Source organism: Felis catus, chromosome C2 (genome assembly GCF_018350175.1).
Source record: "Felis catus isolate Fca126 chromosome C2, F.catus_Fca126_mat1.0, whole genome shotgun sequence".
Taxonomy (NCBI): Eukaryota; Metazoa; Chordata; class Mammalia; order Carnivora; family Felidae; genus Felis; species Felis catus.
The window spans coordinates 89,331,596-89,349,595 of record NC_058376.1 but is presented as its reverse complement, the minus strand read 5'-3'; the positions used below and the strand labels follow the sequence as shown (position 1 = coordinate 89,349,595).

At 38.4% G+C, this 18,000-nt stretch overlaps 1 protein-coding gene across 7 annotated transcripts in view; it reads right to left on the bottom strand.

Moving 5' to 3' along the window:
- The window catches only part of TBL1XR1 (TBL1X receptor 1), a 178,521-nt gene that overhangs the window by 53,797 nt on the left and 106,724 nt on the right, over positions 1-18,000 (bottom strand). Inside the window, exon 3 of one of the 7 annotated variants that reach the window (XM_011286113.4) lies at positions 17,517-17,632. The exons of the other annotated variants lie outside the window; for them this stretch is intronic. The gene's annotated coding sequence lies outside the window, so the exon portion shown is untranslated. The remainder of the gene's footprint in view (positions 1-17,516; positions 17,633-18,000) is intronic. 7 annotated transcript variants of the gene reach the window in all.

Sequence of the window (18,000 nt, the reverse complement as noted above, 5' to 3'; positions counted from 1 at the left end):
GCTCTGAAGTTTTACTGAAAACTGGGGAAATCCACCATGAAAGTGTCAGAGGTCAATTTCACAGGGTGAAAGAAAACAGTTGACAGTACTGTCCTGTAAGATTTTTCCCCAAAACCAAACAAACAAACATGCTCACAGAGGAACAACGACACTGAGGCCCTGCAGTGTCCATCCTTTGTTAAGTACTCAACCCAGTCAGGCTACAGACTAACTGCAAATACCATCTTATTAAAAAAAATCTTATCAATACTATCTTATTAAAAATCTTAAAAATATTTATTTTTAATACCATCTTAGTAAAATATATTTCTTTCCATTTCATTGTAAATGTACTTCAATGCTAACGCTGTTCAAAGTACTCAAATCTAAAAATTAGATTTGTTATCTTTGTCCTGCCCATGACAAAGTTTCATCGATTTTTTATTTAGTATACAAGTTAAGTCTCAAAGTGAGGCCTGTAGACCCCTGGGGTTCCCAAGACATTTTTAAGGGGCCCTCAGGTCAAAAATTTTATAGTACTAAGACATTACTTGACTTTCTCATGGAATTGACTTCCATACACTGATGTTACAGAGTAATAGTGGGTGAAACTGCTCATATCGTAACGCGAATCAAGGCGGTTATATCTTCCTATATTAGCAGTCATTATATTCTTAATTATCATGCACTCAAAAAACAAAAACAAAACCCACAAAAATTCTTCACTGAAGAATTCCCTTGAAAGTAGCAAAAATGCTTAATTTTATTAAAATTTTAATCCTCAAAAACACATCTGTTTGATATCCTACATAATAAAACATTAAGTACTTCATAAAGCACTTCTGCTGCACACTAAAATGATGGGGTCGGGGGTCTCAACGAAAACCACTGTGCAATTGTTGAATTGTAAGTTTTCCTCACGGAACACCATTTTTACTCCCAAGATCAACTGACAAAGTATGGCTTTTCATACTGAGAATTTGGCATTTTTTTGCAAATAAAAAGTGAAACTGTCACTTTAAAGAAAACAAATAGCAATATTTGTTGACAAGAATAAAACTTAAGCTTTTTTTTTTTTTTAATTTTTTTTTTCAACGTTTATTTATTTTTGGGACAGAGAGAGACAGAGCATGAACGGGGGAGGGGCAGAGAGAGAGGGAGACACAGAATCGGAAACAGGCTCCAGGCTCCGAGCCATCAGCCCAGAGCCTGACGCGGGGCTCGAACTCACGGACCGCGAGATCGTGACCTGGCTGAAGTCGGACGCTTAACCGACTGCGCCACCCAGGCGCCCCAAAACTTAAGCTTTTAAGAGAAAATTAGGATTTGGAAAATATCAGCCACCATGAACTTATTAAACGGTTCCCAATTTTCAAAAACTTTTCTGATGAGATCAGTGGTGATGTTAATCACTCTTTTCCTGCATACTGTAGAATGAACATATGAAAGGTCTACATAACTCAGTGACCAAATGTTTTCCCAATGACCAATACATAATTATGCATGGAGAAATGAAGTATTCTAAGTTCAAGAGAGACTAATGGATTTTATCTAATAATACAAAAAGTTCACAGATAACATTTCAGATCCTGCATTGCAACTAATCATTAAGAAGCTTTGCACTTGAGGTGCCTGGGTGGCTCAGTTAGCTAAGCATCTGACTCTTGATTTCAGCTCAGGTCATGCATGCTCTTATGGTTTGTGAGATGAAGCCCTGCATCGGAATCTGCGATGACAGCATGGATGGAGCCTGCTTGGGGTTGTCTCTCCCCTCTCTGTTGTTCTTCCCCGCAAAATAAATAACCAAACATTAAAAACAAAAACAAAAACAAAAAACTATCCACTTGAGATTTAGTAGTATCAAAGAAAATATCCAAATTCATATGAAAAATAAAATTGTATTTTGATTTGAAAAAGTTATAATTATACATCTTTGTTTTATTTTTTTTTAATTTTTTAATGTTTGTTTATTTTTGAGAGAGGGAGAGAGACAGAGCATGAGTGGGGGAGGAGCAGAGAGAGAGGGAGACACAGAATCTGAAGCAGGCTCCTCCAGGCTCTGAGCTGTCAGCACAGAGCCCAACATGGGGCTTGAACTCACAGACCATGAGATCATGACATAAGTTGAAGTCAGACACTCAACACTCAACTGAGCCACTCAGGTGCCCCTAATTACACATCTTTGTAAGGCCAGATGTTTTTTCATAGATTTCAACTCCGAGAACATACCTCACCATGAGAATGCAGAAGGATGTTTGAGAACCCAGCTATATTGTAGTAAGCCAGAGATGAACAGAAATTTGCAAAGAAGTAAATCACCATCACTCTTCCCATGAAAAATTTTTGGAAATTTGGAAAGTACACATTTTTCATAAAATACCATTTGTGTTCACATGTTATAGATGGGTTTATATTACAATGCATTGGTAACATAAAACTTCACAATTTTAATTTCTGGTGCAGCAAATATTGCTAGTATAAAAACTGATTCCTTCTTGGCAATATTTGTGCTAATCTTTTTGGCAATCATTTGGGGAAAAAGACCTCTTAAGCCATGACTATGTTCAGACTGTACCAGGATATAAATCTTGTTTTCTGTTATGTTCACGTTGAAATACACATTGGTACCCAGCAAATTTACACCTAATAAACAAAAAAGTTACCTAAGAAGTCATAAAAACCCTCATGCAAAAGCACTACTTTGGATAAAACATATGGAAATGTACTAAATAAAACATGTAAGAGTAATAATTACACATTTTCTGAGACTACACCTCTGTAAACGGACTTTGGTCCAGATACAATCACTTGATTCAGTAATTTTATTTAAATTTAGTTTCTCTATCATTCATTCAACAAATACTTACTGAGTGCTAATACATGTTTGGCATTATTCTAGGCCCTGAACACTGTAATAAAATAGAAATCCATTAACATAAAGCACGATATTATGAAAAACAGGCTCCACGGCCAAGCTGCGGATTGCATACCATTTCCTACCAAATTCTAAACAGCTGTAGGAAAGGTGTGGTAGCAGCAGCACTACCACAACACATTTCCTTCTCAGGGTGGATTCTCACAGGCCTGCATGTCTGTTCAGACCCATCACTTGTGTCCAGTGGTGAGGTTCCAGAGTGCTGCAACCCCTTTCCCACCAACTAAAACATGAAGTTGGTCAAACATGAAGGTGGTCTCATTTTGTAACCATTATATCCCAAGGAGAATACATTCAAGACTATAAGTAATGGCAGCCTCCTCTACCATATACATGGAAACAAATAATGTAAAACTTTGTCAGTACAGAATCAATCCAATCATAGACTCTATTAGCTAGACAAGAAATAAAAAGAGATGGCTAGCTGAGCAACAAATTTGAAAATTCTTTATGGTCAGATTTCCAGGATACCTGGTACAATTTCCGTGCCTGCCCCTGCACTCTGAGGACACAAAAGAAAAAAGCAGAAGGAACGTAGAGAATAAAGGAAATCTAGGGAGTACAAGCCCATCTGTGACTTGTAATGGCAAGTAAATAGTCCACACTCTCTTTGCTACTTGTAACTGTACCAATAGTTGCTGTGAATACATTAAAATAAATCCAAAACATAAGATAATAGGGCTTCTCTTCTTTTTGACATTCTTGTATACGTCCCATTGTCACCCTTTTGCCAGGTAGGGAAACGTAGGCCTAGGCAGAATTGCTGTGTAAATACAGCTTCCCTAAAATCTCCTATCATTCTTTTCCCCGGACTAAGCACAACAATACTTAACACTATTCTACCAATGAAACTCTCTGCCTTGATGACTTTTTCCATCTTCCTCCAAACCCCACCTCTGACCCCTACACTCCCAAACCAACTGAGCCCTTTGCTCTCCTCAAACAGTATTTATTTATAAGCTAGGTTTTCTACATTAACTCCTCAACCCTCACCACCAACAAATACATTTCATCACTTAAAGCCAGGTAGATGACAAGCTTAACAAACTGACAGAACAAAATGTTAATAAATAACAACTGCTTAGTGTTCTGCTTTCTAAGGAATTTATATACAACAAAGGCACAAGTATATCTCCTTAACTCAAGTTTCTCATATTTGAGTAATATCAAGTGCCTTCGAAAATTTTAAAAAATCAGTTCCAAGGTGTTTGATGTCTAATGTAAACTACAGTATTGAAATAAACACAAATAGCTTTATTTTGCTACAAAGTGGCCATATGGATGATCTGAATATAATCACATGTCTAGCCAGGCTGGCAAGAACAGAGAAGAACAAAATATAATAATTTTTTAAGAATCATAATATGGGGCGCCTGGGTGGCGCAGTCGGTTAAGCGTCTGACTTCAGCCAGGTCACGATCTCGCGGTCCGTGAGTTCGAGCCCCGCGTCAGGCTCTGGGCTGATGGCTCGGAGCCTGGAGCCTGTTTCCGATTCTGTGTCTCCCTCTCTCTCTGCCCCTCCCCCGTTCATGCTCTGTCTCTCTCTGTCCCAAAAATAAATAAACGTTGAAAAAAAAAATACTTTTAAAAAAAAGAATCATAATAGGCCAGGGCACAAATGAGCTTAGCAGGGGATAGAGAGCTGGAGGGAATATATTACCCACAGGCTGATAAAAGCTAAATGAACACAAAATTGTATGAGTAGGGAGGGGTGGGAAAATACTTAAGCTAGAAGGTTCACCCAGTGGTTCTTCAAAATGTGTTGCACATTAAATCACCTGGGGAGCTTTGAAAAATCCTGATGTCCATGTTACTTACATCCCACACTAATTACACCAGAATTTCCAGAGGTCAGAACCAGATGTCAGCATTTTTTTTTAAAGATTCTTCAGGTAAATACAATGCACAGCAAAGTTTGGGAACCTCCTGTTTACCCAACAGAAAGCATTCTGATAACCTGCAAAATGTGTTAAGAGAAAGAGCTCTTCAGATCACTAAATACTTTTCAAAATCCTTGTGACCTCCATATCGGTTTCTTGCCATAACAATGTACCACAAACCAGGTGGGTTAAAACAGAAAAGTATGGTCTCCATTCTGGAGGCTACAAGCCTGAAATCAACCTAGTGGCAGGGCCACACTCCCACCAAAGCCTCAGGGGGGAGAATCCTTCCTTGTCTCCTGAAGCTTCTGGTACCTCTAGGTGTTCCCTGGTTTGCAGCACATAACACCAGTCTCTGCTTCCATCCCCACATGGCAGTGCTCCTTCTGTGCCTGTGGCTTCACATGGCGTTCTCCACTGTGTGTGTGTCTGTGTCCAAATTTCCTTCTTATGAGGACACCAGTCACACTGGAATAGGGTCTACCTAATGACCTTATATTAACTTAATCACATCTACAAAGATCTTATCTCCAAATACGGTCACAGTCACAGATACCAGGGGTTACAATCTCAACATATCTTTTGGGGAACACAATTCAATCCATAATACCTAACTCTTAAGACTCTCCCACTAATCAAATATAAAACTTAGTGTTACATGGTTTAATACAGAATTCCAGCTTAGAACCAACTGAAGTATGCTGCACCTTTTCAGAGCCTAAAAGGACATCAGATTTGAAGGTACTCTAAAGAGAGGATCCAGCTTCTGGTATCACTTCAGCAGCTAGACTACTCCATTATTAAACAGTAAAGGTTAAAATAAATAAATAAATAAATAAACTACCCTTAAGCTAGTTTCTTCTTGCCCTGGCTGCCAAACTTCTATTCCAAGATGCTCTTTTAGCAAAGTCCAAAATTCTTCAGTCTAGCAATAAAGTTCCTTCCAATATAGCAACCTACAGTTCTACCTTATATTCCTTCCCACACGCTTACAAACCTGACTGCACTGTGAAACTGTGTCACTGGATTAGCTTCCGATATTGCAATTCACAAGAGAAAATAGATATGTATATACACATATACATACATATACATATATATGTACATATATATACATATATGTACACACACACACACACACACACACACACACATATAGTCATTCAAATGACCAAATGTAGATTTCTCATATATATTTGATCTTAGTCCTAGGTTCCTGACTCACAGTTCCCCAAACCCTTGAAACTTAACACATGTTGAGAGTGACAAAGGTGTCTTCTGTTATGTTGACGAGGTGACTTTGGGAGCACACCTAAGGATGGGGGCTGGTTGCCAGCCAAGAACTAACCTTGTGATTAGAGGGCTGGGACTTTTCAGTTCCATACTTGCCCAATTCTGGGGAAAGGAGAGGGCCTGGAGCCTCAATCAATCACCAACGATTTAATCATGCCTGTGTAATGAAGCCTCCATAAAAACCCAAAAGGACAGAGTTCAGAGAGCTTCCAGGTTGGTGAACACGTGGAGATTGGGGGAGGGGGGGGAAGCTGGCCCACCTGGAGAGGACAAGGAAGATCTGGCCTTTCCCCACTTGTTGCCCTTATGCATCTCTTTCTTCTGGCTGTTCCTGAGTTATAACCTTTCATAATAAACCAGTGATCTAGTATGCAAAATGTGTTGAGTTTCAGAAGCTGCCCTAGCAAATTAACTGAACCCAAAGAGGAAGCCAGCTGATTTACAGTCAGCTGGTCAGAAGCACAGGTAACAACCCAGTGCAACTGGCATCTGAAGAAGATGGGGGCAATCTTGCTAGGACTGAACCCTTAACCTGTGGAATCTGATACTCCCTCTGGTAGACAGTAGCAAAACCGAATTCTCAGATACCCTACCAGTATCTGAAAATTGTTAGCTGGTGGGGGAAGGGAGGAGAGGAACCCCACCCCATGTTAAAATTGAGTCTCAGAACATCAACAAAAGAGCCTGCCATTAATAAAGAACCACAAACTGGGGCGCCTGGGTGGCGCAGTCGGTTAAGCGTCCGACTTCAGCCAGGTCACGATCTCGCGGTCCGTGGGTTCGAGCCCTGCGTCAGGCTCTGGGCTGATGGCTCAGAGCTTGGAGCCTGTTTCCGATTCTGTGTCTCCCTCTCTCTCTGCCCCTCCCCCATTCATGCTCTGTCTCTCTCTGTCCCAAAAAAATAAATAAACGTTGGGGAAAAAAATTAAAAAAAAAAAAAAAAAAGAACCACAAACTAGGTGATTTACAACAAAAATTTATTGTCTCATAGTTCTGGAAGTCAGAGGTCCAAAATCAAGGTGCTGGCAGGGCCATGCTCCCGAAGGTGCTAAGAAAGGATCTGTACCCGGATTTCCTCCTAGCTTCTTTGGCTTATGGATGTGTTACTCTAGCCACCTCACCATGTCTCCCACTAAGGCTCTTAGACATACAGGAGTAGAGCCTACCCTAATGATCTCATTTTAACTTAATTACCTCTATAAAGACCCTGTTTCCAAATGAATTTATATTCTGAGTTACTGGAAGTTTGGACTTCAGCATTATGAATTTCGGAGGACACAATTCAACCTGTAACAGTCATTAAGCTGAGAAAGACCAAGATTAATAAATACACATGCCATCATTTTAACCCTCCAAAAGCACAGATGGCAGGTAGATTAGGGTTAACGAAAGCCTCTTCTCCCCGGACCTTATCAATTATCTCCCTAGCATACTCCTTCAGATAGATAATCCATTTATTTCTAGACAATTCCTTTAAAACAGAATTTAGGGGTGCCTGGGTGGCTCAGTAAGTTAAGCGTCCAACTCAATTTCAGCTCAGGTCATAATCTCAGGGTTCATGAGTTCAAGCCCCATATTGGACTCTGTGCTGACATGTGGAGCCTGCTTGGGATTCTCTCTCTCCCTCTCTCTCTGCCCCTCCCCTGTTAGCTCGCTCGCGCTCTCTCTCTCTCTCTGTCAAAACTAAAACATTAAAAAAAAAAAAACAATTCAAAACTACTAATTATGGGGACTATGATGGCATCAACATACAGGGATCGACTTAAGTGACTATGTGGTCAAGTGTATTGCTGTTAAGAATTCAAATCACTCTTTTCTTCCCGCAATTGAGTTATTCATCCCTAGTCCAAAAATCTGGACCTTGGCCATGTGACATGCTTTGGCCAATGGAAACTGAGTAGATGTGACACATAGCACACCCAATCAATCACAATTTTAGAGGTATTATAAGTGTCTGCAAGCTCTATTGCCACAAAGATGAGCATGTCCTACATACCGGCCTGCTCTGAGAGCCTGGATCCCCAAATAAGACCAAGAAGAGGGACACCTGGGTAGCTCAGTCGGTTGGGCATCCTGACTTCAGCTCACGTCATGATCTCATTGTTTGTGGGTTCAAGCCCCTCTTTGGCTCTGTGCTGACAGCTCAGAACCTGGAGCCTGCTTCAGATTCTGAGTTTCCCTTGCTCTCTGCCCCTCCCCCACTCATGCTCTGTCTCTCTCCATCTCTCAAAAATGAATAAATGTTAAAAAAAAAAATAAAAATAAAAAAAGACCAAGAACAGAGGCACGGCCAACCAATATTATCTACATTTAAGATATACAGAAAAAATGTTTTTAAGTTTATTTATCTTGAGAGGAGACAGCATGCAAGCAGTGAAGGGGCAGAAGGAGAGGGGAAGAAGGGGGAGGGGAGGGTAGGGGGAAAGAATCGGAAGCTGGCTCTACACTGTCAGCTCGGAGCCTGATGCTGGGCTCAGACACAGAAACCGTGAGATCATGACCCGAGCTGAAATCAAGGGTCAGATGCTTAACTGACTAAGTCACACAGGCATCCTGAACATAAATACTTTTTCAAACTAGTGAAATTATTTGTTGTCATAAAGATAACTAATACACTTTAGAGCAATATTTTGACTGCATATACCCCTAGAGACAAAAAAGAATCACAAAGAAACTTTAAACTGTTCTCAGTAGTCTTCAAACCAAAATTTTCATAAAGAAAAAAGATATACAAATAGAGAAGCAGTAAAAACTGTTTTGTCTTCTCTTCATGATATAATATCGTGCTCAAGTTGGCTACCCCTGGAGGATATACAGCAACATGCTAGGGAGAAAAAGTGAGAAGGTAAATGCATCACGTTATCCAAGAACAATTTTTCTTGATGGCAAATAAGTTTGATCATTTTACTTTTATTACAAAACTCATATTTGATGGAACTGAATACAACTAAATTTTTTAAATTTTTACTGTTAAAAAATTTTTTTAATTTTTTTAAATTATTTTTAAGAGAGAGAGAGAGAGAGAGAGAGGAGACAAGAGCTCAAGCAGGGGAGGGGTAGAGAGAGAGGAAGACACAGAATCCGAAGCAGGCTCTAGGCTCTGAGCTGTCAGCATAGAGCCTGACATGGGGCTTGAACCTGCAAGCCATGAGATCACGACCTAAGCCAAAGTTGGACGCTGTGTATTAACCAACTGAGCCACCCAGGTGCCCCTAAAATTATTTTAATGTTTATAATACACAGATATTTTTTCAGTAAAATTCACAATACAGGCTTTAAAAACCTATAATCTTACATATGAATTAAAATATAACTAGGAACTCAAAATTTGTTTTACTCTTACTAAAATACGTTTGCTAGTTCTAAAAAAGCCATTAACGACAACCTCAAACTAAAAAGCACTCTATACTTTGATTACAGTCCCTAAATAAACACTGTCTACTACAAGGACTCAGAACCCCCTATAGGAATGGCCAATTTCAAGGCTAAAGCAGGAAGCCTGGGACATCCTGTCATGCAAGAAAACAAGGAGACCAAAGACCACTGGCATCATAGCAAAAGGAGACAAACAGTGAATTAAACCACCTCAAAAATAGATTATAAAAGTTAAATATAAAATCCACATCAATGGTCACCTTGAGACCTTGCTGGAGTGCCACCAAGTAATTACTCTAAAAACTGATAACTAAAACATTCAGGCACATACTCTTTCTTGTGACAGATCTATTTCAGAATATCCCAATACTTGACTAGGAACAGTCCTTCACAGAATTCCAGCCGAATCAATGCAAAAACAATGATATAATTGGAAAATAATCATTTTCTATCCCTAAGAAAATGATGAATCTAAACAACAATACTGAACAGTGCTAAGCCCATGAGGGAAAAGTCTGATGTGCAAATTGGGTGGATTAGGCTAACAACAACTGAACCAACTAATCAATATCAGCATCAATGAAAGTGAGACAACCAGATGGTTTATGCCTCACGTGGTGTGATGCGAATGGAAGAAAAAAGAAGATATCATGATCAAAGAATTAAAAGTGAATTTAATAAGGTCTCTAGCTACTACTTAAAAGAAATACAGGATAACAGTGAAATATGTTAGCACTACCACAAGGATACAGAGCCAAATTCAGAATATAGGAAATTCAACAAGACAAATGAAACGCTTTCCTCTACCAATAAGTGGAAGAGACTTAAATTTAGCAAACCAAAAGCAATATGTAGACCTTATTTGGATTCTGACTAAAACTAACCATCTGAAAAGGTCATTTGGGAGATAAAAGAAAAAAATTAATTCTCTTTACCTCTTCCAGTTTCTCATAAGGCTTGTATTTTTTCTGGACCACTGTAATACATGAAGCCTAACCTTTTCCCTATATTAATGGAAAGGGCAGGGGAAACTAACATTGAGGGCAGTGAGTACAGAGACAATACAATGGCTGTTATTGCATACTGAACATGTATCCTAGTAGTCTTCTAATCCTTACTTTGTTTAAAGATTAAGATCTGGGGCGCCTGGGTGGCTCAGTTGGTTGAGCCGCCGACTTCGGCTCAGGTCATGATCTCACGGTCAGTGAGTTCAAGCCCCGCGTCAGGCTCTGTGCTGACAGCTCGGAGCCTGGAGCCTGTTTCCGATTCTGTGTCTCCCTCTCTCTGACCCTCCCCCGTTCATGCTCTGTCTCTCTCTGTCTCAAAAATAAATAAACGTTAAAAAAAAATTTTTTTTTTAAATAAATAAATAAAGATTAAGATCCTCATTTGAAAATATTATGTGGGTTTGACTCTGTTCTGGAAAGTAACTCCAAAGAAGATGACTCTCTAGGAGTTCATCTAGACATAATTCAAGGGTTTTCATCAGAAATATTTACCAAACTGCTGATCAATTTAGTGTTTCTCAAGTATAGGTACTAAATGGCTTCCTTCCTTCAATATAATGCAAATGTATATATACTAGGTGCTCAAATAAGTAGTTTTAAAGAAACAAAACTCTAAGGCAAAACAATGAGAGTGAGTGAATGCTTTTCTTCTTTGCTCTCAACTTCACCTCCTTCTTGGAGAAAGAAAGGCATTTAAAGAGAAAAGAGGAAACTGAATACATCCATAGACATCAACTTCAGAATCAGTTTGACTTACTCCAAAAATAGTAAGAAATTAGTAGTGGGGGGCCTGTGTGGCTGAGTCAGTTAAGTGTTTGATTCTTGATTTCAGCTCAGGTCATGATCTCACAATTCTTGGGATCAAGCCCTGCATTGGGCTCTGCACTGACAACACGGAGCCTGCTTGGGATTTTCTCTGCCCCTCCGCCACTCTCTTTCAAAAAAAAACATTTTTTTAAAAAACATGAAAAAAAATAAAAAGCATATTGTGCTGAAACTGAAGACTGCCAGAAGTAAAAGAATGTTCCTTTTTTTCCATTATGTAATAGAAATGGGTTCACCTTTTTTTTGTTGCTGCTCTTATTGGTGGCAAAGGAAAGTTTCAAGGAAATACTTACCAACAAGCAAAAAGTAGTCAGAGGCAACAAATGAAAGCATTCATTTCAAAATTAATGTTTTTGTTTATATAGAACACTACTCTAAAGAAATACTGGATCGTACAATATGTGGTACAGGTTAAGATTTTTCAAACACTGGTGACTCAACAAATACTCTAGGAATGACAACTTATGTTCATTAAAAAAAAATGCAAGCTACATGAACGTGGATACTTGATCCTTGTTATTCATTATGGTTGTGCCTGGAATACAGCCCGATTCACAAAAGGCACTCAATTATTATTTGTTGAAAACAGTGAATAAAGCTCTTTCTTTCTTCTAGTCAACAGTGTTTTAGAAGACCAGAAAGATCTTCTTCAATGACTAAGATTCATTGTTCCTTCTTATCCATTCCCAATTTGATCTCCATTACCTCCACAAATTCAGTAACTTGTATCTCCATTTCTTTTTGGCCAAACACTGAATATGAAAAAAGAAAAAGGCCCGCCACACTCATTTCTAGCCCACCAGTGGTTCTTGCTTAATATGGTGTATCAAATTCACCTGTGGCAGCTCTTTCAAAGTAATGTCCTAAACTTCATGACAACCCCGAAAAGTCTTAAGTTTTAGCAAATCAGAGGTACATCCCAGGCATGTATATTTTAACACATTTCTCAGTCATGCCAACCATGACTTGTACGTCATGCACATACTTCAAAAACTTCTCTACCTTTACATCCCATAACCGTAACACACACACAAACACAAATACACACACCCTCTCTTTTACTATAAACTCCTTAAATCTGTGATGGTCATCTCAAATTACTCATACTTCTCAGCATCCTTCAATCCATCGTCATACCTCCTGGATCACATATTTTTCCTCCATTTTGATGCAAATATCCTGATCTGACATTTCAACAACAAATGCTATTATAATCCTGACATTAAGCTCAAGTAGTCTTGCCAATTCCCACTCAAGCCCTATCACTTATCTAAACTCCAAACCATAATAGTATCTAACATCATTTTGCCCCTCTGAGCCATTTGGCAATCGTTTTATTAGGTTTTTAATCTCCTTATCAATTTTTCCATCATGGATTTTAAAAAATTTTAAACTTCCCTCAAAGACCCCATTCACCAAAAGCCCTTCACATCTTAGGTGACTTCAGTAAAACTTATGAGTGCCTCCTCGACTTTTTACTTCAAAACCTTTATTCCTTGCGCTTTCTGAAGTAGCAAAAAAAAAAAAAAAAGATACAAAAGAGAAAAATTTTTTCATAGAATCTGTTGGGTCTTCTATGATACACTATCGTATCATTAGCAACATTACTAGACATTTTTTTAACAGTTATTAATTTATTTTGAGAGAGAAAGCACGAGTGTACATGTAAGAGCTGGTGAGGAAGCGGGGGGGGGGGGGGGGAGGGGGAGGAGAGAAAGAGAGTGAGAGAGGAAGGGAGGAAGAGAGAATACCAAGCAGGCTCTGTGCTGAACTGGATGCTTAACCAACTCAGGCACCCAGGCGTCCCTACTAGCCTTTGCTTAGGGAGTTTTAATACAGTAGCTTTTCCCCTGCTCCAATAATAAGCACCTGTAAAAACAGGTAAGAAAATAAATATCCCAAGACCAAATAAAACTATTTTAAATATTTACTGAATTTATACAACTAAACATACTATTCTATTGAAAGACACAAAAGTCTGAGCAAAGGAAAAGGATGGAGTGTAGACATCTGTGTTGCCACAAGTGACTTCCTCTGAAAGGAAATAAAAGTGGGAGAGAGAGAGAGAGAGAGAGAGAGAGAGCGCGCGCGCGCGAGCGAGCGCGTGCACCAAAGAGAGGATCCCAGGCAGGCTCCATGCTGTCAGCATGAAGCCCGACGACAGGGCTCCATCTCACAAACTGTGACATCATGACCTGACCCGAAACCAAGAGTCAGACGCTCAACCGACCAAGGCACCCAGGCGTCCTCATACTTAGATATTTTAAATAAATGTGTGTATGCATGTACTTACACATACATACCTCTTAACAAAACAATGAGGCTACATAACCAATCTAGAGAGAATAAAATCTTTTTAACCAAAACTGGAATCTCAAAAACTATACAAGAAAAACAGCTATATCTGAGTACATAAAGATTTACTAGTTATCAAGGAAACACATATCAAAGTAACAAGGAGTAAAATTACACTCGCTAAAATTGGTAGATATTTAAAAGATCTAGTTGCCTATTTCAGACAGTAATGTCGGGAAAGGTTTTTCACCTACACTGCAAGTGGAAATGAGAAGAAGCCTTTTGGAAAACAATCATCAACCTCTATTACAAGTAAAAGTATCATGAACTGTAAGAATTTGACTTTTTTTGTTGTTGTTTTTAAAATGGTCAGTCATTAAGTTCAACAAATACATGTACCTTACAACCTAGAGAAATAAGGAGATTTCTTTAATGTTTATTTATTGGGGGGTGGGGGGGTGCTCAGATAGAGAGGGAGACAGAGGCTGTGAAGCAGGCTCCATGCTGACAATAGAGAGCCTGATGCGGGGCTTGAACCACAAACTGCGCAATCACAACCTGAGCCTAAGTCAGATACTTAACCGCCACCCAGATGCTTCATAACCTAGAGAAATAAAGCATAAGTTCCTAAGGATATTTATTTTAGGAACATTGTGGTGAAAGAAGAAAAACAAATAAAGTAAACGTCCATTAAAAAAGGGTACCAAAATAAGACTGGTACATTCATAATATTCATGAACTATACAGTCATGAAAAATAATTAACTGATGGAAGAACAAAAGGAAAGAGTATACTCTTTGGCACAAAATGTCAATAACATTTACACGTTTAAATATAATATATAAAAGAAGAAAAATATTTTTGTTATTGTTAAAGTTTACTTTTGACCTTTTCAACTTAAAACACTTTGCTACGAATAACCTCCAAATGCAATGGGTTTTCATGCTCCTTGATCTCCACTCCTGGCCATTTTTCAGCATTTAAGAATAAAATGAGAACAGTCTTTGAACTTCCAATAATTGGCTTCCTGACTCTGCCCTCTGCCCTCTCCCCTCTCTCGCTGATTCTTCTTTCTGCCCTAACATGTGTACAGTGGACTTTTTAGCCTTCTGGTCTTCAGTCTACTCTCCCAGCTAAGGATCTCAGCCACTCTAAAGACTTAAGAAAGCTACCAACTTCTCCTATTATGTGCCACTCCACATACCCAGATCTTTCCCACTCAAGCATTCTAATTCCAGCTGACTAATGCACAAATCTATTTATATGTCTTTCAGAATCTCATTAATTCAGTATCACCCAAGGCAATTTATATCCTTTTCTCCAAGATTTGTTTCTCCTCTTGCTCATAACTATCACTGATTCTACCATTCACTGCACTTTAAACCTTAGTATGAGGGGTGCGTGGGTGGCTCGGTTGGTTGAGCATGCAACTCTTGATTTTGGCTCAGGTCATGATCCCAAGGTCATGGGATCGACCCACATGTCAGGCTTTACACTGAGCACGGAGCCTGCTTAAGATTCTCTTTCTCCTGCTGTCCCCCTCCGTAACTCATTCTCTCTAAAATAAATAAACTTTAGTATCATGTTGGATATGACTTCCTATCTCTGCTTTTACCTGCAATCTTAGAGATTCTATCTTCTATTACCTGCACAGCACCACGTTCAGCCAAGCCTTTCTTCTTACAGTACTTGTCACCTGTATTACAACAGCCTCAGAGTCTCCTAGGTCTCTTCCTATTACCTTCTGATACCAAGGCATCAAACATAACTGATTATATCATATATATTTACTGCTACCTAGTAACTTCCACATCTTACTCTAAACTGATTAGCCAGCCATTTAAGTTTCTCATTCGATGATTTCAAAGTACCTACCCAGCCATACGATATCTTTTTTGAACATACTTTACCCATAAGGTGCATATATTCAGGTGTATCATTTAAAACCCTTGCATTTTTAGTTCTTTGTTCCAACTACACGTGCTGAAATTCTTCTATTCTACAAATGTCATCTCCTTATGAAAGCCTGTTCAAATACCAACATCATAGTTGTGTTGTTTTTTGTTTTGTTTTGACTCTTGTGAAAACCTGGCAGTAGTATAAGATTACTAGACTAGAAATCAGAATGTTGATGTCTTCTTTCAAATGCTAATTGCTTTTGACATTCAGATATTAAATCAAACCCCTGAGCCTGTTTCTTGTTCTGTAAAATACAAATAAAATTAACCTACACACCTCACAGGTAGGTAAGAATGTATGGAAAACCAATTATAATTTAAGTGCTAATGCTGTCATTACGTTTTGTTACACATATTATACACATATAACCACAAATTATAAATATTTTTTTTTCAAGTTTATTGATCCATTTTGAGAGAGAGAGGGATTGAGTGCTACCAGGGTTGGGAGAGAGAAAGAGAGGGAGAGAATTAGAAGCAGGTTCCACACTGTTAGCACAGAGCCCAATGTGGGGCTTGAACTCATGAACTATGTGAACATGACCTGGGCTGAAATCAAGAGTCAGATGTTTAACTGACTTAAGACAGCCAGGCACCCGTAGAAATTATAAATATTTAAAAAGACAGTCTATACTTCATATCTAGCACCTAACACATAATAGCGATTCAAATGTATTTTTTAAAAATACTTCATACGTCATAAAATACAGCTCTCCCACTCCAGCATAAGAAATATAATCCACACACAATTTATATATAATTATGCATTGATTAAACAAAAAAATCCACAACCCTTCTCCCCACAGATACATTTTCAGGAAAACTACTGTCACATGACATTTCTAGACCTCTGATGTAGTTCACCTGAAACCCAATTAGTTATCTGGCCGGTAGACAGGGGTCCTTTAAAATGGCTGATAAATTAACTAGTCAAAGAATGCCAAAACCTTTAAAATATATATGTAAGTGCTGTAAAGTATCCGTGTGACTGTGATGTGGTATCCTGTCCATTCCAACAAATTTAACCAGCATTCATAGATGAGCATTAGTGCTTTAGTTTGCCCTAAAATTGTAAAGGTTGATATCATGGTTATTCCAGTGACATTAAGACAACAGATTAAAAAAAATAAATATACAAGAGAAACAGGTTAATTTTCATTAAGCTGAAAGATTTTGTTTTTTTCCTCCTCTTTCACAAAAGCAAAATTAATGTTGGCCAATGTTCATAAAAATTCAAAATAATACGGAAAGTGGAGTAGAAACAGCACTTTGGTCCTACAGAAACCTGTAAATCATAAACTTACTATGAGAACTTGAAAGTCCTTGAGGTACCCTTGAAAGCCATGTTATCTTAAACCAGAAAACAAGAAAGCTACCAAAGTAGTAAAGTCTTGTCTATAGGACACAAGAAATCAACTTGAACAAGCACTCACTAGCCAAAAATGGGTCAATCTGAGTATCAATACAAAAAAAAACCTCAAGAATCTAAAATGCAAATATGCTTATCTAAATCCATGAGTTCACAGGATAAACCACTGTTATAATTATGTAACACCACTGGCTAATATTTTTTGGCATTTTATTATTTCATAAATTTTTTTCATATCTTGTATCACACCTGCTCTTAGATGTAGTATCTATGCTCTCGTACATACTTGTAATTCATTTTTTAAATCTAAATTTAAAACTTTACAAAATCATCCCTGTCATAAATTTCAACTTACTGTTGCTATCGTGCCTGGTAAAGCTACGGTGGTTACTGATAAGAAACCTTACTAAGAGTTTAACTCTTAAAAATGACGGTTGAATGCCAAGAAGTAGTAGCAACAAACCAAAGTAACTGGGCTACATTATGGACTAAGACAGGTATTGGTAAAAAAGGAGAATGAGTTAGACAGGAATGATGAAAAGCAGTTGATTAGAGCAGGAAATCACTTTGCGTGTTTAAAAAAAAAAAAAAAAAGCTCACCCTGTATGTGATGTTGCCGAGTTCCATAAACAAACATCAGGCAGCATGATGTAATAGAAAGAGTCCTGGACTGAGTGAGGGGACCTCTGTTCTAGTCCAAGGCCTCAGTTCCTCATCTGTAAAATGAGGGTTCTGAATTAGATATCTGTGAGGGCTCCTCTAGCTTTCACACTGAGGGATTTTGTGGACAAACTCCGAAAGAAGAAATAAAATGTAGAGTTTTTGTTAACAGTGAAGTTAAACTGTTAACAGTGGAAACAGGAGGTGGGAACAGAGACGAAAACAATTTTCATAGAATTTTAAACTTCAAATAGCAATTATAAATTTATAACTGCTAGAAAGGTTTTTATAATATACCTGCCTTAGGAGCATAATCATCTAAGCTAGCTAGATTAGTAATGAGTGACCAAATTATGACCTGAAAAAAACCTATTCACCTTTGGCCAGATTGCCCAAGTAAATCTAAAAACAGTGCAGAAACACC